This window comes from Lissotriton vulgaris, unplaced genomic scaffold (genome assembly GCF_964263255.1).
Source record: "Lissotriton vulgaris unplaced genomic scaffold, aLisVul1.2 SCAFFOLD_2602, whole genome shotgun sequence".
NCBI classification, from domain to species: Eukaryota; Metazoa; Chordata; class Amphibia; order Caudata; family Salamandridae; genus Lissotriton; species Lissotriton vulgaris.
This window is the reverse complement of record NW_028253772.1, coordinates 58787-79621: the sequence shown is the minus strand read 5'-3', so window position 1 is coordinate 79621 and position 20835 is coordinate 58787.

The following is a 20835-nucleotide window of genomic DNA, read 5'->3' as shown; positions in this document are numbered from 1 at the left end:
GCCAACTTAAGTCCAAGCCCTTGAGTGCTGCAGAGGCAGCCAGTATAGTTGTTCAATCACCATCGACCAGTGATGTTGGCTCATCGCAAGAAAGTAGCAGCATCCCTCAATCAACACAGGTTGTTGTAACTCATCTGACGAGTGTTCAACAACCACAGCCGCAACAACAACCACATGTGCAAGTACAAGCCCAAGTACATGTGGAAGGAGAGGTGGCACAAGGAGATGCGCAAGCAGAGGTGCATGGAGCGGCACAAGTGCCCACAATAGTTGTTCCTCCCGAAGTAGGGGCACATCAGGAAATCGACATTCAAGCCGAGGTATTATTTGAGGAAGCCACTCCTCCTGATCATTCATTGTCTTCCATATCCCTAGCAAGGAAAAGATCAAGAATGGTGCCTACATCTTCTTCAAGCCCCCTTCTTTCTGATGATATGGATGAAAATTGGGAACCACCATGGCCGTCTGAGAGTGAGGCACACCATGATCTGACAAAGGTAGCTAAGTGTAAAAGGAAGGTCCCCGAAAGTCTCATAGTTATGGAGTGTGATGATGATGTTGAACAAGAAGTGGCGTATACTCCTGCTGATGAAGACTCTCACGACGACGACGCAGGCATCTTACACGTCACTCCAGCCTCAGCAAGCATGCTGCAAACAGACATTTTTACCCTATCCTGAAATGCTGCTGAGCGTGATGTTGGCGACGTGGCAATGGGACCACCACCAATGCAGGTAACTAGTACACCATCACCTACCGCTTCCATATTTTCTCGCCAGAAGGGACCTCCATCCACCTCGACCTCCATTTCCTCAATTACTGGTGCTGTAAGTGCACAACGTAGTAAATTTCGGCAACACACATCCTCCACTTCATCTGGCATTAGCATTCCCAGTATCGCCTCCTCCACCCCCCACAGACATTTGAAGTCTGCAGTTTGGGACTTCTTTAGTGTTAGCCCAACAAGGGAAAACATAGCCATTTGTACCATTTGTAAGCTTCGAGTTAGTCGTGGTAATCTTGGTACCAACTATGAGACCGGAGGCCAGAGAGGTCATCTTGAGAGACAGCACACTGTCAAATGGCATGTGCACCTAAAGGAGATCAAGGCAGCCCGAATTGCAAGTCAACAAATTGTATCCATTGATGTTTCATCTGATGATGACGAGGAGGAAGAAGCGTCAAACATTTCTTCAATTACACCCAGTACCCCTGTCAGCAGCACACCCCCTGCAAGATATATGAGCCACACTAAGAGTGCGGGAGAGAGTGAGACTCCAATTCGAAAAAGTTCATCATCACCGAGTGTAACTGGGTCGAAGAAGTCATCATCATCCCGTAAAATGGTCCAGCCCACCATTAGAAGCATGTTGTTTTCAGATGAGCCATTTGAATGCAACCACCCAACGCCGCGTCTGTATATCACTAAGCTGGCTAAAATGCTAGTGTGGACCTTCTCCCTTTTTCTTTTGTGGAAGCGGTGGGTTTTCTTGAATTAATGGCAATGCTCTGCCCTAAATGGAAGGTTCCTAGCCGGTTCTATTTTGCCAGAGTTGCGGTTCCAGCACTACATGAAGATGTGCTGGAGGTGATTGGGGCAGCTTTGCAGAAGAGTGCTGTTCACAGTTACATCTGACAACAGACATGTGGACCAGTTGCCAAGCCGTTGATTACATGTGCATCACTGCACACTGGGTCTCTTTTTCAGGGGTTAAAGCAAAGCTAAACGCAGGTGTTGACCCGGACAAGGTTTTTAAAGCTGCTCGGAAACATGCAACACTAGCCATGTTTGCCATGGAGAAAAATCATACAGGAGAAAACGTTTTGCATGAGTTTTGTCCCCAAGAAAACGCATGATTGGTTATGTTTCCACGGATAATGACGCCAATGTAGTTAAGGCCATGGATAAGGGTAACTATTTCAGAGTGCCGTCTTTGGCGGACTGTATAAACCTGGTTGTTAAAAATTTCTTGAGTGAAGAAAGTCCAGTGTGCGAGTTACTGACCACCTGCCGAAGAATGTGCGCACATTTCAACCATTTTTTTAAGGCCCGGTAGCAGCTGAGGTGCCTGCAACATGAACGTAAACTGCCAGTGAAAGCACTCATCCAGGAGGTGGTAACACGTTGGAACTCAACCTTCTACATGCTTGAGCTTCTGTATGAGCAGTATGCGGTAGTCGATCAGTATTTCTTTACATTGGATACACCTATGATTGACCTGCGGATACAGGTGGAGCAATGGCAGTTAGTTAAAAGCCTGACAGACATGCTTCGTCCTTTTGAGGTCTTCACGCGTGCAGTCAGCATGGAGGACTGTAATTTGGGAAAAGCTATCCCATTGTTGCGCATGCTAGAGCACCAACTGAAGGCGGTGTCTTCTACGTTTCAAAAAGATGGAAAGCAAGAAGCATTTGAGTTGGCGGATAAGTTATTACAGCGCCTACTTTGCGATGAACGTCTTCAAATGTTCCACAGAGAACAGCATTACATTTGTGCTACTATTCTGGATCCACGGTACAAAAAGGCAGTGGCAGGCAGAGTATTCTTTCCTTTTGATGACGCAGATGTTACAAAGTATAAACATTGGCTAGCTGTGTCAGCCAGTCGGTTTGAAAGAGAACAGCAGAAAATTGAAGGAAAAGGCAGTACATCAGCATCAGCAGGCCATCCGGAGTCAAAAAAATCCACTTTTGCATCTGTGGCTGTGGCAGAAGTGAGTGATTTTCCCTCTCAGCCGTTAAAGACACCAGCAACCGTATCAGCTGCACCAGACACAACAGTAACATTGTGTGAAGAAGAGGATTGGCTAACTCAGCTTGGGTTTGCTTCTCAAAAGGTCGCAGAAAAAAGTAAGCAAAGTGGAGAAACACTGGAGAACCTTGAGTCGATGGTGCAGAACTATCTGAATGACTCAACAGAGGTCAATGTTAATGATGACCCATTGGCGTATTGGCATGGGAAAAGAGATGTGTGGCCAGAGATCACCAACCTGGCTATACATTACTTGTCTTGCCCACTCGCAAGCGTGTCTTTAGAACGTGTTTTCAGTACTGCTGGTGGCATTGTAACTTCCAAAAGGATCGCTGCTCGCCCAAAAATGTGGAGAGGTTAACAATGATCAAGATCAAGATGAATCAGCACCTCATACCACCAGATTACAAAATACGAGAATGCACGCAGGAAGAAGACGAGGAGGACACCAACTTAGATGAGGGAAGTTCTTCTCTGTTAACTGACCTACACCCGTCTGAATTCACAGAGTTTGAGGACGAGCTCTTCTTCCCTGACACCGAGCCCTGAAAATGAGTCAATGAATCACTAACTTTCTTTTTCGTCCTTATTCACTTTTATTCCTGTGTGTCTGTCTTTCTTTGTTTTGCAAAATCTATATAAAAAAACTTTAATGACCTAATCACAAAAACAAGCCCATCAGCAGAACTGTCTTCACTTATTTGCTTATTGATTTGAAGGTGCCGCAGTCTGCATTCCTCAGGTTCACAAGTTCACAAGAACATGCTCCTCTATCCTCCTCCTCCAGACTCCTATTTCCCTCAAAGCAGATGGCTGGATTACGCCCAATGAAGAAAGCATTTGTGGGGATGTTCTACTTCTTTGCGGGTGAGTTGACGGGTCTGGGGCATTGCTGTGAAGGTCTAATACCGGATAAAAGTGGTTTGGAGAAAATCGGAGCAGATAAAGATTTTGAGCTTTTGATCACTTGCCTGTCTTTGGGGTGCTGTTTGGCGGGCTTTTAGGTTGTTGGGGGTGGGTTTTGGGGTCTGGGAGCACTGCTGGCAAAGTCTAATGTTGATTGCATTTGTTTTTCAGGAAATCCATGGTGGAAAAGGGGAGTTAGGGCCTAGCTGTACAGCGTATTAGGACTGAATTGAAGGTAGGCCCAAAGTTTTCTAAGTTTGGCTTTTCCAGGGTTTTGCCTTTTGGCTTGCTTGGGGGGTTAAACTTGTTGACAGTTCTGGGGCCATTGCTGAGAAGGTCTAATACTCAAAAGAAAGTGTTTTGGAGACAATCCCTGGGGAAAAAGTTTTTGCATTTTCTGAGATTTCGCTCACTCTACCATTTTCGGGGGGCTGTTTGTGGGGGTTCCTGGTGTTTGTGGGGGGGTTTGCGAGTCTTGGAGCAATGCTGGGTATGGATACTTTTGCTTGCTTGCAAGGGGTTTGAATACAATCCATGGTGGGTAAGGGGGGATTTGGGCCTACTTTACTTTCAAAGTACGTTTTGTTACCATTTTCTACTAGGCCTCGTTTTTGGAGATCTGATTGGGGGTGTCCTACATTTTTGCGACTGGGTTTAGTAAGGGTCTGGGAGCACTGCTGGGAAGGTCTAATTTTGTTCTAAAACACAGTTTACAGTACACCTAGCTTGAGGGGAAAGATCCCCTAAATTAATTCGCCCATACTTATTTATCCTTCAAAAAGAGACTGAGGGAGCGTGGCCAAGATGGCGGAGTGAGGAGACGCTTTCTCCCGGAGCTCCCGACCCGGCCCGGGCCCTGAGCCTTTAATATAGCTTGTTCTCCCCCCCATCAGTGAGAAACCGGGTGGGGAAGGGTGCGGGAACGGTTCGGGCTGCACCAGAGCCGTGCTCTAGCCTTGGAGGGCCCAGGAATCGGCCCGGAGCACTGAACAACACAGAGACCGGACGCGAGGGAGAAATGGCGTCCTGGCTGCGGTTGTCCTGAGTTCCTTCCCCGAAGCACGTCAAAGCCGGTGGTGGTACGGCGGAGGGCGCCACACTGAGCGCCGTGACGAGACCGGCGACCTGGAAAGGGGACGAGCTGCTGACGGAGATGGCCCGCCCCTAGCTGCTGCTCCATATCAAATTGAGGCCGTGGCTTCGGCCTAGCTGATCGGAGACCAACGAGCCAGAAGGGCGGGGTCGCTGGACGCATAAGCAGCGACGGTGTTGCAGCGACGAGATGGGAATCGGGACCCTCTTGCTGTGGTGAAGGAGTCCGCATCTGGCCGGCTAGTGACTAACTTCGAGACGGGCTGGGTGACGCCCATAGCTGATACCCTTGCTGGAGGGGGAACAATGGCCTACAGGATCACTCGAAGGCGCCATTTTGGCTCTCGTGATGATGAAGCTCCGGACAGCGTAGAGTTGAGCCTGTGAAACCTACGTCGGGGATGATCGCTTCACCATAGCTCACTGGGCAGTGACCGAGGAAGAAACGGACCAGAAGACCCGGTTTGCACGGCTGGGACTGACTTTTTGCCCCTGGTTGTAGCGAAACCGGAAGTGACAGAGCCCAGTCGTTGTGGTGGCCCCTCAGACGAGGAGGGTCCCGGAGAATCGACACGAGGTGGAGCCCTTCTAGCCGGACGAGATGAGCGGAGCCCCGGTGCCCAGTCGACGAGGTGCCAGTTCTTGGCAAGGTGGCCTGGACGACAGAATGACGAGTCAGAAGGGCAATAAACGAGGCGACCACACGCTCCCCGAGATGCTTGGAAGATCTCAAACCAGGGGCGACCGGAGCCAACCGTCCCCAAACACAGCGAGTGGCTCCAATGCTACGGGCGGCAGTGAACCCCCAGTCACTCCGTCCTTTCTGGAGTCGCTTTTTGGGACGCTGAGAGACGACTTCCAGGCGTTGAAGCAGGAGGTGGCCGGGGAGGTCCGAGAGATCCGGAGAATAGTGGACGGCCTTGGTGAGAGAGTGGTCACGGTGGAAGGCTCTGCTCAGAGGCAGGACGAGGAGATCACGCAACTACAACAGGAGGTGCTGCATTTGAGGGACCAACAGTTGGACCTCCAGGCCCACAACGAAGACTTGGAGAACCGTTCTAGACAGAATAACATCAGGGTCCGGGGAGTACCATCCACGGAAGAGGGGACAGATGTGGCGGAATATCTAAGGGAACTCTTCAGAGACATCTTGGGCGAAGCAGCGGACTTTCCAGTGCGGATTGACAGAGCTCATCGAGTGGGGCCTCGTAGGCGTGCCTCGTGCCCACCGCCGGATATCCTTGCGTTTCTCCCTGACTTTCCCCTGAAAGAAAGAATCATGGTGGAGGCCAGGAAAAAGCCCTCGTTGACGTTTAGAGGACACCCTGTAGCCTTGTATCAAGATCTGTCCGTCATCACCCTCCAGAAGAGGAAAGAGTTTAAAATCGCAACGGACTTCTTGAAACAACATGAAACGCCGTACTCCTGGGGTCACCCTTTCAGGCTTATTTTCCGTTGGAACGGTGTGCTACATCAATTGAGGTCCCTGCAGGACACGTGCGAGGTGTTGGGGATCACCGCGGAAGAGGAGGCCTCCGCCACACCCCGCAGGAGACGCACCTCTGGGGACGGCTGGCACAGGGTTTCGAGACGCAGAACATCAGTGGCATCCCAACGACAGAGTTCGCCTACCATCAGGGCTGAAATGGCGAGTCCTATTCAAGAAGCTTCCAGAGACACAGTGGTGCATGATGGAGTCGCACTAACAGCGTAAGACTGCTCCGGGGGGAGAACGACTTTGCATTTCTGTTTTTGCCGGCTTAGTGCCATGATGGGTTGGGGGGGGGGCAGAGGGGGGAGGGTTGTGGCTGGACGTCCACTACGATAGGTTTCCACGGACTTGTCTGGACAGGACATGGCTGGGACAATTTGTTTGAAGAAGTTGGGGAGTTTTGGGGGTTGGGGGTGGGGAGGGAGGGGAGGGAGTTGGGGAGTTGAGGGAACGGCGGGTTGGGAGTTGGGTGGGGGAGGGGGAGTGCAATCCGTTCAGTGTTCTTGATCTTTTCACGATGGTCTAAAGGGGAGACACAGGTGGTTGAAGTTCATGGGTTCCCCCCTACACTCAGCACCTACTGCATGTCACATTCTGTCTTGATTCTAGATGGCAACTCTTAAGGTGGTAACCCTTAATGTTAAGGGACTTAATAACCCTGTTAAAAGGAGGGCGATTCTATCCCTGCTGGAGAACACACAGGCGGACATTTGTCTTCTACAGGAGACTCATTTGCTTGAACGAGATTGCCATAGGTTGAGATCCCGCAAATTTCCCACACAGCTTTTTTCTTCGTCTAACACTAAGACGGCGGGGGTGGCGATCCTAGTGTCGAGCTCCTTTAGAGGGGAGGTCCTCCACAAGTTTGCGGAACATAAAGGGAGACTATTAGCACACAGATTCAAGTTGGGGGCTTTGACATTTACCATTGGTTCGATTTACTGCCCGAATGAGCGTCAGGATAGCTTTTTTCAATCGGCCTTGGTGGACATAACAGCATCTCCAGACAGGCACATCATCTTGGGTGGGGATTTAAATATGGTAGCAGACTCCACTATAGATAGGTCGGCACAGCGCTCTCCACAGACAGGGGAAATGTCACAAGCAATTAAATCCCAACTTGTGGACCTAGATCTTCATGACCTTTGGCACCACCCGCATCCTGCAGACCGAGATTACTCCTTTTACTCTCATGCACACAAAACCTACGCGAGGCTGGATCACCTCATAGCTAACGGTCCGGTACGTGATTTAGCTACGGCATCGGAGGTGGGGGTCTTATCTCTGTTGGATCACGCACCGGTCTCAGGGAGCTTCTCTCTGCCGGTCGACCGGGCCCCCTGGGGGGTCTGGCGCCTTCGAGACGCTTTGTTACACAGGAGGTCGGTGGTGGAAAGGATTACGGAGGTAAAGGAATTGGAGGACGTGCACCGCCGTACGGGGGCCCCTAGGATTTGGAAACAGCTGAAGGCGGCGAGAAAGCTCCTGTCGTCCTTAGACATGGACAGAGCTGAATACGCTGCACTTCGACTGAAACACGCGTATTACACGGGGGGAGACAGGTGTGGTCGCCTATTGGCGAATAAGCTCAGGGTGGCCAATGAACGTCATCGAGTAAAGGGAATTGCGACTGAGACTGGCGGACTGGTCACGGGAGACGAACAGATTGCCGGGGCCTTCCGCCGCTTCTATGCGGATCTGTACGCCGGGGAAGATCTGCGGGATCAGGAGTCGGAGGACTACCTGGACTCGGTCACACTTCCATCCCTAGAACCGTCGCAGGCGGAATATCTCGAACGGGAGATACAGGTCGAGGAAGTGGTCGCTGCCATTTCCAGGCTTAAACATGGGAAGGCCCCAGGCCCGGACGGCTATACGGCGCTCTTCTACAGGACATTCAGTGATAAGTTGGCCCCCATACTAACTAAATTATTTAATTCATTTTCTGAGCCGGGGGCAATCCCTCCGGACCTCCTACAGGCCTCGATCTCGGTTATCCCTAAGCCAGGGAAGGATCGGACTCAATGCGGCTCGTACCGCCCGATCTCCCTCTTGAACGTGGACTTGAAACTGTACACGGGTATCCTGGCGGCACGCTTGGCTCCCCACTTGCCGGGCCTGGTGGAACTGGATCAGGCTGGCTTTGTCCCCGGAAGGCAGACGGTGGATAACACCAAGAGAGTGGTGCACGTTCTGGAGAAGGCCTCCCGGATTCCGGGAGAAAGGATGCTCCTTTCGGTGGATGCCGAAAAGGCGTTTGACCGTGTGCACTGGCCTTATCTGGAGTGGGTTGTGACGAGAATGGGGATAGGTGAAAAATTTCGGACCCTGGTCTTTAATTGTTACAGGTTCCCGTCGGTGGTGGTGCGGGTAAATGGCTATGGCTCTCGGAGGTTTGGCATAGAGCGTGGTACTAGACAGGGCTGCCCCCTGTCCCCGCTCCTTTTCGCCTTATATATGGAGCCACTCGCTCAGAGGCTCCAACAGAACGCGGACGCTACCGGAGTGAAGATGGGGGGATATGTCCACACAGTCAGCCTCTATGCGGATGATGTGATCTTGACCTTGGAGGAACCGAGACGCGCATTGCCATCATGTATCGGTGAGTTGGAGGCTTTCTCGCGGGTGACTGGTTTCAAGATGAACATGGGCAAATCAACAGCACTGGATATCTCCTTGACTCCCGCAACACAGCGAGAGCTGCAGGACCTTTTCCCCATGCATTGGTCAGCTCACCAAATCCAGTACTTGGGCATACTGTTGGCACCCACGTTGCAGGCCATGGTAACAGCCAATTATACGGCCTTGACTAGGAAGATTAAGGAGGAATTGGGGAGATGGGGCAAAGGGTTGATATCGTGGCTAGGGAGAGTGGCGGCGGTTAAAATGACTGTCCTCCCTCAGATACTGTACCTATTCCGGGCCCTACCGCTCCATCCACCTAGGGGGTGGTTTAAACAGACACAATCGATCCTATCCCATTTTATTTGCCAAGGCCGCAAGCCACGGATGAGACGAGTTCTCTCCATGTTGGCACCGGAGTCTGGGGGGCTGGGAATCCCGGACCTGCGCAAGTATTTCCAGGCAGCGCAGCTTCGATATCTGGTTGCATGGAGCCGATGGGAGTCGGACAAGCACTGGTTATTTCAAGATCAGGCGGTAGCGGGTCGCCCTTTACAGGAGGTGCCCTTTTTGCGCAGGGCTCATCGCCCTCCGAATCTTTATGCGTCTTTTGTAACAAGGGTCCCGCTGAGGGTATGGGATGCTACTAGCACGGCGTACGAGCTTACCACATTCCCTTCCCCGTTTACTCCTATTGTGGACAACCCAGACTTTACACCAGGGGTTGCTCAGGGAGCTTTCGCGCACTGACGGGCCGCTGGATGTAGGGCACTTTTCCACGTGTACGGGCCGGATGGAGTTCTCCCTTTCCAAGCGCTTAAGGAGGAGTATGGTTTGGCTGAGACAGACAGGATGCGTTACTGGCAGGTGCGACACTGGGCTTTGCAGCCGCAGGTACGCGAGCTGGCAGATAGGAAACTATTGCCGTACGAGAGGTGGCTGGTGACGCGTGCTTCGGATGCTAAGCTCATCACAGATCTATATAAATTATTGCAGCCCTCCCCCTTACACTTTCATAATCCAGGTAGGGAACGCTGGAACAGAGAGCTGGGTAGAACGTTGAGCCACAAAGAATGGGACCAGATCTCGTATCTCGCACGGCATTCTGCATATAATGTAGGGCTTACTGAAACCTTCACTAAAGTGTCTACATATTGGTACTACACCTCGGAGCGATTGCACGAGATGGATAGGCATATTGATAATACATGCTGGCGAGGATGTGGACACCAGGGCACATTGACACACATCCTGTGGGAGTGCCCAGTACTGAGCCTTTATTGGAAGGAGGTGCTAGATGAGGTTGATGCTCGGTTTGAAATAGAGTTACCCCGTTTCCCGGCATATGTCCTGTTGGGCTTGCCCAACGGGCTGATGTATCCATTGAAATCCCGTAGGGGCAGACAAATTGCTATAGCACTGGGCTCCGCCGTTCAGAATATCCTAATCCATTGGCGGACCACCACTGTTCCATCTATCACGGGCTGGTTGCATAGGCTGTGGCACGTTCTGGGTATGGAAAAACTGTCACTGATGATGGCCGGGGAGGTGGAGCAATTTGGGGAGTTGTGGCAGCCCTTCCACGCATTGTTGGCTACCGAATTCAGGGAACTGACCTGTCCGAGGTACTTGAGGCTCTTGAGATTGACACCACCGCTAGAGTTCACTGCACAATAACTGTGGGTTGGATAAGGTTTGGGGGTAGTGGGGGGGGGGCTAAACGCCATGGGTTTGGCTAAAGACGGGACACTGGACGGGGGTGCTGGGAGGGTGTTGGGGAACGAGAAGGGGGTGGGGGGAGTTGGGGGGAACTGTTTTCTTTCAAAAGGGAGGGCACGGACACTTTTTTTCTACCTCAGGGTGTTACTGTATGCAATGTTGATGGGAGAGGAGCCCACATAGCCTATACTGCTCTTGCGGGACATGTAGCATTTACTTGAAGATGGGCTCCCGGGACTGCAGCACACTGCCATTGCTTGAATGTTATTCCTTTTGTCCTGTGTACACTTTCAATAAAATACTTTAAACACAAAAGGAGACTCAGACAGAGTACGCACTTTCAAAAATATTGTACTGTCTATTAGGAAACTCAAAGTGAGACTTTTTGCACTACACAGCATACATACCTTATATTTATTTGTCAGTGGTGTTCTAATATCACTTCCTGTTTTTCCATCAATAATTACAGGCCGGGTTTCAGCCTGTGCAATGGGAAAAAAAGGATGAAGTCTGGCTTCACATTAGCGAGCCGCAATTCAGCATCCGCCAGGCAGGCCGTGGACAGGGTGTCTTCTGGTCACCAACATTCATGGACGGAGCGTCAGATGGAATGGAGGAGTCCTACTAATAAGAGGAATGGTTGGATGCATGCAACTTACCAAATTCAACAGGACAACTACAACAACATACAGATACAGTAGCCGTTCTTTTCTAGTTATTTTTTAAGTAATGTTATTGCTGTGAACTTCTTTGACTGTGACTCTTCATTTCTTTGATCTCTGCTTCTAAATTCATCCCTGCAGCCATTGTATAGGTTTTACTTCTGCTATTTTTTAAACCTAATTTAATGTAAGAATTGTTTCTCTGAGTGCAGAGATAGGCAAGTGAAAACGCATAATTATTACTGCATTCCTGTACTGTTGCATTCTTTCATTCACGGTTGTCGAAAGTACTACTTACTTTTCAGTAACCATGAATGCAGTAGTACATGCACTTCCTTTATGTCACTTAAAAGATTTATGGATAGCTTTGTACCCAAAGATTTGTTTATCTTCAATTATTGTTTGTCCATGCTGTGCTTTTTTTTTCTTCTCTCAACAAAACTTTCCCAAAAAACCCCATTCCCATCCATTTCCCAAACCCTAACCCTCTTCCCCCGGGCTGTGTGGTTTTGATTGATGTGTAACTAAATGACATTAATAATTCCACACACTTGCTGGGGAGGATAAGGTCATAGCAACAGGCTGGTGAAGGAAACGGAGGATATATTCTTACTCAGCTTGACACAGAGTCACTATTGGCAAATGAAAGCAGATTTTCATGTGCGCCATCAACTTGATTGGTCATCAAGAACATCCTCCTCCTAGACGTGGCAAATTAGTACGCTGCTGTGTCCTTCACCTTCAGTACTATTTCATGTAGTAGTAGCCAATGTCAAAGAAATTCAACGCAAGTACTAGTTATACTTTCAATACTTTACCATTTGTTAGGCTACATTGTGGCACTGTTCTAGTGTACTGTCACCTGCTATATTCTCTATCATACCATTCTAATGCTACGGTAAGGACAAACAAGGTTTCATTTTTTTTTTCAGATGCTGCAACTGCCACTGTGTAACACCACTAGTACCACCGCATGAATGACATTTCATCCGGCCAGGATTGCCAACCTTAATCGGCATTTCCCGTGCAGCCAGTCCTGTGCCTAGCCCTATTTCCAAACACAAATTGCAGGTAAGATAAGCATTTGGGGGGAGGTAGTATAATGGAGTATTAGGAGAAACGAGAGACTGACCGTAGTACTAGTAAAGTCCTAGGACTATTGAATTCACTTACTCTGTGAGAGGCACTTAGTTTTGAAAACATTTGGGCAATTACTTACACAACTTGAATCAAGATGCCACTTAAGTTTCAGGAAAACAAACTTACTGTTAAACCCCCACCCACCAGCCTCAAAAGCAGTAAAAAAAAACACGTATGCTAAGATAAAGTTTAAAGTATATTTATATCCCTAACATAAATAATCTCCCGCAAGACCAAACCCACCCCCACTCCCTAACCCCAACGAATGTCCGTGAAAAGTCCAAAGAACCCAACTCCCGATTCCCACCCCCAGAAGTCTTTAAAAAAGGGGCAAAGGACAGTCTTCTACTACTGCTGGCTGCTGTTGACTTTTCGGTCCATGGTCGGCATACTCCTTGCGGAGGGTCTTGAGCAGGGTTTTGGTGTTGAGCAGCTCCTGCTCGAGGTAGGACACCCTGAGTGAAAGGCGGTGCAACCTTTTTTTGGTACTGCTGTGGGGGGCAGCAGATTTTTTTGCTGCTCGGCGGTGGCGGGTGGCTGTGGTACCCTGGCTCCGTACCGCTGGAGACCTGCTGCGCTGATTGGCTGACCCAGGGAGCGCGGAGGAGGATGCAGGTGTCGCCGTGGATGTTGTCAACGTACTCTGCGTGTCCTCCTCCACCTGGGCCACCAGCCGCCGATATTCGGCGACAGTCGCCTCCAGCCTCCCTTGCCGGGCCCTTTTAGCCAGCTCCTTCCGTGTTGGTTTGGAAGGAGCATCTATATGAAGAAAGAAAGACATAGTCTGTAACCAATGCTCTTTAAGATTAACACAAAATGATTCAGCAGAAAGTTGTGTCACAGTAGAACTAGCAACTTGCAAGCGCAGTACATAACTATTGTGGCCAGTATCTATCTAACCTCCCACTTCTTCATCCTCGCTCTAACATTAGTGGGAGTTTAAGGAATCAATTCTACGAGCACTATGGACTCACTCCATTAGAGTCGACTATGATAGTGCACCAGTCTTATTCTTCTTCTTCTCTCTTGTTTAGCAAAATTGGTACGTTAACTTTTGCAAGCCGGCATAATGCCAGCGCAGTCAAATTGCACCCGAGAAAAACAGACGCCCACCATGATGAGTGAGACAGACTTGCGTTACTGTACCAGTCCAGTACTCTGATACAAGGGCTACTGCTTAATTAATTTAACTTTTACCCTACAGTGCCAATGAATACTAGAAAAGGAAAAAAAGAAGATAAATAATCTGAATATCTATCACTGCACATGGTATGTATTTGCTTACATATGGTATGACTTTAGGTGCTTTGCTTTTTATTGAGTGTACAGTGATACATCCACACATGAATGACCGAGTTCTACGAAATTTATTAACAGAGGTAGTGAGTGGCCATCATAATACCCGGATATATGCTGTGCTTGCAATACAATCTACTGCTACTAATCATGGTAGTATTCAGACAAAATTAATTTAAAACTTCTTTTCCTTGCCTTTCCTACACTGGGACGGACGTGCGGGTGCAGTGTTACATGCTCTTCAAAGTAACACTTAGTTCATTCAATGACCGTCTACTCTCTGTAGATACACATATGCTATCTAAGATCAGATAGTACCATGATCCAGGCATCCATCCATTCAAACTATATGTCAATCATTCTTCTTCATGTCTCTCATCTGGACAAACCTTACGTTTTCTCATGGGAAAACAACCTTTTCATTTTATTTGGGAAACTGCAAGCCATACATCCGTGCTTGACTTGCATTTGAATTTCAACCAAAGGATATATTGCGCACATATACAGTTTCTGTTTCACCCACCCAGGCTGTTCTCCTTTCATCCATCCTTGCTTCATCCTTCACCCAGCCATGCATCATATTCCTTCCCAGCCATCTCGGGCACCAATCAAACACGTATCATTCTTCTTTGTCAGTCATCATTACTTGTAACTTGCTCGTCCTTCCACACTTACTTACACCCTTCTTTTGCTTTTCGTTCATCCCATCCATCAACTTCATCTCAGATCTGATTTGGATTCTCGAAAAAAAATTCACCGCTGAGTTGAAGTAAATTTTCCGGTCCAGGGAAGACATGGCTTGGCAGTTTGGCCTGGACTGGTCCCATGAGGCACAGGGTCAGACTGATTTGCATATATCCATGTCTGAACTGGGGTGGCAGAGTGGGCTAAAGAACGGTGATGAATTAAACCCAGATCTTTTGACTGGGTGTGAGTGTTTGATTGATTCAGATGCTCCGCCCATCACCACCCCCTTTTGTACCACACCCGTGCAGAGAGCACACTCTGCAGTCTGCAATCTCAATAAGTAAGGAAGGAATATAAGAGCTTACCACTACCCGCCACTACCGTGGCAACCCGCACAGCAGTTTCCTCCGGCACTTGCACCGCCTCCTCTCCAGAAGTGTCCTCCTCCACCTCCGCGCTGGGCCCGACACCAGATGTTCCACCTAAAAAGTGCATTTAAGAATGTTAGATGTCATAGACATACACCACTCACTAGTATTTTGTCTAGGAATGAAGAAATGTGAATACAGAAACCAATCTAATAATTTGTGACTGTCTACTCTAAAGTAAAAATGTCCCTTTTTACAGGGAAGGGTGTTGCTTGCTGCACTTTTTGGCACAACTGATGAATGCTTGCTTTTTAATACACACCATTTTCCTCATAACAGACAGAAGCTTCACTTCTAAGAACAAGAGCAAGATCAGATCATCATCACTAGGACGGAGTGACCAACGATTCAGCACCAAAAAGAAAAACTTAAAGTTCAAACCAGGTGAGGGCTCGGCTCGCCCCCAATAAATGTGTGCAATAAATCACTAAGTACTTTTCCATTTTTAATCAACCGTTTATGTTTTATGACAAGCTTGATTTTAATACATGTTTTTACTTTTAATAAAGCTTTAAAACTTAAATAGACTCTGTGGTTTTTGGTCAAGAGTGACTGAGCAAAAGGTTTTGCAATTTGCAAGCATGAGTCTGTGCCTCTGACACTTCTGGACTCTGACTCCGTACTCTTGTCCTGCGTTGGATAATCATCATTGGGGATCAATCATCGATGAATTCAGGAGCTAAATGACTCTGCCACACTATCTAGTCAGTAAGGAGATTGGGGGTTATTCAAAGTCTGATATCACTGAGGTATGTGGAAAGTCTACCTGCGCCTATTATAATTGATAAACAATGCACTATTTAGTGTCCATAGTTCTGTTTGTGCAGATTTGTCCCTGCAACAGTAGTAGTATGGACTGTTCTCCTATCCAAACCAAAAGTAAAGTAGTATCTTATTCTTTCTTGGTGGTCATTCACATTTTATGGTTGGTAATTGTCAAATCATAAACATTTAGAAGACTTGAAAAGACATTATGGACAATCCCAGAGGACTGCACTCAGTGCATAAAGTTATTGCTGACTAGAATGGGAGTTTCGTTTGACACCTTTTGCCAAATGTGCAATCTTAGTTAGCTACACGGACAGACTAATAGGAATAATCTAGTATTATCACAGGGAGTCATAGTAGAGGCAGGATAAGAATTTGGATACAGTCTACAAGAAGATCAAAGACGATTTAGAAAAAATCGAATGAGGAACGCTAGGAAAAAATAGGTACTCTATATTAAAATGTAAACTTACCGGGGCCAGCAAAGGCGCCCTCGCCTGACCGATCCTGGCCTTGTACAGCAGCAGCAGCCGATACCCCCTCCTCCTCTGTCCTCTTGCCCCTGGGGGGAGCTGATGTACAACATGAAAGAAAGAAAGACCCGAAAACATGGATGATTGTTGTCAACCAAATGAAACATTTCAAAAGAACAATAACAAAATATTTTGGCGAAATAGCAAATAGACAACTATTCCACGGGATATATTGGCCTATCTCATGTGGTCTACTACGATATTAGGTTTGCTTGATTTGCGGACCGTCGACTTGGAAAGTTATGTAACTGACTAAACAAACTACTTAAAAGGTTCGCCTAGGACTGGCAGGTAGCAGTCCGCAGCACGCAAAGTGACAGACAAACTCTATCGTGATTGCAGATCAGTGACAACACTAAAAAGTTTCCTACTACATTAACCAGTTATTAAAATACTCAAACTATCAATCCACCACCACTATTTCTTCTTATTGCCAGGTGTACAAAGGAAGGACTGGACTGTCTGTAGGGGCAGATTTACAAGCCCCTTGCGGCTCTTTTGCTCCGTTGTTGCGTGAATTTTGTGACGCAGCGGCAGAACAAAAGAAGCGCCATGGTGCGGCGTATATTACCAACGTGACGCATATGGGAGATGCTCCAAAAACAAAACAGGGGCTTTGACTTACTCTCAGTAAAGCAGAGTCTATATACTAAATGAACACCAACAGGAAGCAAGTATTGAGCTCTACTCTGAACAACAGCTAGTTCAATAGGCTGATAACCAATGAATTATTAGCCATGTGATTGGATTTAATTGATGAATGAAATGAACACAAAATCGAAAACAAATAAGCATAGTAGCAATGCTACTGAGAAGGAGAGCAGTGCACCTGAAATGCACAGAAGATTTGAAATATAATTTACCTACAATGTAATCTGCAGCATTATTGCTCTTGGTAAAAAACTAAAATTTGCAATATAATAACACACAGAGCAGGAGAAAACAGAGTAGTGATGAAATAGCTACTACTACCCACCAAACCCGGGGATCTCGATGCTGAGCAGGTCGAGCAGGTCGCGTTCCCGGTCCAGGAGATCTGCCCAACGGTGGGTGGCCTGGTTGTAGGTGTGCCGGACCCGAGAGTGAGAATACATGGCCCGGCACACCTTCTTCCACTGCTTCCGGCGCTCCCTGAGCCTGGAGCCGCTTGCGTTTCTGCCGCCTGCCATGATGGTCCTGGGGAGGTGGCGCTGTAAATAGAACACTAGTGCGGCCACCTCCTCCCCGCTAAAGATCTCCCGTGGCATCACTAGCTCCCCCCTCAAATGCCCGCACGGGAGCCGGGCACGGGGTGCGGGACCCTTCCCCTTCTTGGGCTGCTTCCTGGCTCCCTTTACCATGGTCTGGGCACAAAGGAAGGTAAATAATAAACAATAAATAGAATAGGGAAGAAGAAAAGAAAAGAGTTTAAAAAAGTAGTTTAAAATTAACCAAAAGTAGCAGAAAACACAAAAATATAGAGCTAGAATAATAGAGGGATAGATAATAAGTAAAATAGATAAAAAAAACTTCAAACAAGCAAAGGATGGCAGAGATTGAGAGAGGATACAGAAAGCATGCCCAGAACCATAGCAATGAATGAAAAACAAGATGGTGCGCCCGTTCACGACTCCGTGGGTAAGTTCGCGCGAGATTTCCCCCGCGATCACACGCAAACTTGTACTAGCGAGCCGCACACTTTGCGAGATTACACATAGTGCCCGGAAACGGAAATACGTCACGCAAACAAGATGGCCGCGCCCATGTACGATGGCTAGGGTAACTTCGCCTCGTTGCGCTATCAGTGGCTTGCAAACACGCAAAAAACCAAGCGAACTAACACGCCGAAAAAAAACAAATCGCATATTTGCACAAATTTGCGGCTTCCGAATTCTATCTCGCGCAAATCCGCGCCCCGAGAAACCCGCAAAATTGCAGAAAAACAATTTTTGCAAAACGGAAGGCACTCAGCAGGTGCAAAAGTTCAAGCTCATCATTAGTAACCACTTCCTGAGGGACCCCTCCAGAGTTCAGTTGCCTATTTGCAACTATTCTATGACCCTGCTCTGACCCTCACAGCAGGCTCAGAGAATAGCTACAAGTATGACACAAAGGTCCTGCTAAAAAAAATTACACTGCAACAGAAAGCAATTACAGATAAGGAAGCAGGTGCCAGACTGGAAGTTCAAATTCAGTGACACATTAACCCCTTCGATGCTGATGACGAGCTCAGCTCGTCATCACCCACGGGGGTCGTGTGCTGATGACGAGCTGAGCTCGTCATGGTGCCACTAAAATGGCATTTTCCAGCACTGGGGGGGAAAACGCCTAGCATCCAAGTGGTTAATCAACCCCTAATTCAATCATGTCAGTTGAGGCAGGGCAGGTGTGCTAACGAATTTTGCAAAACTGAAAGCACTTAGCAGGTGCAAAAGTTCAAGCTCATCATTAATCAGGAAGTACTTACAGCTAAGGAAGCAGGTGCCAGCTCAAATTCAGTGACACATTAGTCAGCCCCAAATTAATTCATGTCAGTTGAGGCAGGGCAGGTGTGCTTTTCCCCCCATAATCTATAGTGATGAACCAGAGGGCGACAGTGATGTACCAGAGGGCGGCATGGGTGAGACAAAGGGTGGCAGTGGTGAAACAGAGGGTGCTATGATTAACCAGATGTAGAAACAACACGGTCGTGACCGTTGCAACACGACAAGTTAGTTCGCGTTTGCGAACTGGTAAAAAACCCTCGCGAACTGGCAGAAACCCTTGCGAACACAAAAAAAAAAATCCGCAAATTCGCGAAAGTTCTAATTCACAAACTTCGCCAAGGCTTAAGATAGACCATGGGGAGTGTTTGATAGTAACAAAGTGACATCTGCGAAAAAGAGACATGGTATTTTGTGATCCTTCACCTTTGGGGATTCATTTTCACAATTTAAGAGATAGGGAATGCAGCCATTTCTGTACAAGAAAAAAAGTGTTGGGGCCAAGATAAACCCTTGTCTAACACCTCTCCTGATTGGAATGTCTGACGTCAATTGCCCTGCAGGGCTCTACCTAACCCTCGCAAAATTATCTGTGTATAAGGCTTGTATTAGGGACTGTACTCTGCGAAGGATCCCGATATTGTGGATGGCCACCCACAGTTTTGCCCTAGGGACAAGATCAAATGCAGCTTGCAAATCCATGAAAGCAACTCATAGCAATCCTCTATCTATCTCTACTTCCTCCACTTAATGTACAGAAATCAGACAATCTGATCTATGGCATTAATATTGGATCTAAATCCTGCCTGTAAGTGGGATAGCACTTTGGCTTCGAAAATCCAGTCCCATAGCCCAGATAAGATGTGCGTGCTGTACACTTTCTGGATATTGTCAATCAGACTTATTGGTCTGAAATTTCCAGGTGTGGATTAATCACCCTTTTTTGTATATAGGGATTATTTACGCTCCTTTCCAGGACCACTGGATCAGTGCTCCATTCATCAATGCGCATGACAGGGAGTTTATATATGGTCCCCAGATCTGGGGTTCTTTCTGAAATAAATCTGGGATTCTATCTAGACCTGGGGCTTTTCCGGATTTCTGGGTCTGGATTGCTTCTAAATGTTTATTTAGAGCAAATGACTTGACCTCCTCCCCAGGGAAACCTATAGTAAGAGCTGGCAAAGTCTGTGATATCCTGTCACCCAATCTTGCCACCTCAAAGAGTGTCAAGAAGTGGTCCACCAAAACCTCTGGGGGATATGGCATTTTTTGAGGGATAAATCTCTACGCCATCATGTTTAACTAACTGCCAAAAGTGCTTATTGTCTCTAAGCCTGACCGCCTCTAATAAATCATCCCATATGCTAGCCTTCCATTGGGCTTTACTAGTTTTAATAGCCCTGGTGTACCCCCTTCTAGACTCAATAATGAGTGCTCTTTGATTACTCTTTAGTGATTCGACCAGGGCCATCTTAGCGATTTTATTTGATTTGTTGAACCACTCATTAACTCTTAATCTCCTGGGCCCCCATCCACTTTTGCAGTCCTTGACAAACAGCTTGCCAGTTTTTGAAAATAAATTATTGTGTGTTGTATTGATCTGAGTAGATGTTAAAACATAGCACTCAACAGTTTGCAATTCTTCCAACGCAAATGTATAGATTTCTATTACAGTCTCTTTGGATCTGGAAAAAACCTCCCATTTCACCTTGCATTTATTATTACTAGTCACCACAGCATTTTATGGTTCAGAAGGGATTAAGCTTTTCCCTTATCAGTGACTTATCTCAGACAGATATGCATAATGTTAGCCTCCGTGTCTTTAAGGAAATCCAGATTCTCTTGTCATGGTAATAGGAGAATCGCAATTTCGCCTACATGCAAGAAACAGCATATAATGTTGCAGCTTAATCTATAGAAACAGTATAGACAACAGTTGGTCCTTGACACAATTATGAACATTGAAATATTTCTAGCATTCGTTGAATCCTTCTTCTTTAGAAAAGACTGAATCTATGTCGTTAGAACAAAAGGTGATAATCGCCCATCTATACACAATATCTTACAGTAAGTGCCAAAAGAAAAACCTTCAGAACTGAGAAAAATCCAATCCAATCAGGTCAATCTGTTTAATGTACAATATACCGAAATTTCAAAAATCAACACATCTTGATACACATATTTACAATAGCAATAAAACATTAGATATGTTCTGTTTTCAAAGAAAAAACGTGCACAGAGAAAGAGTAAAGAATGTGCTCAAGTGAATGATC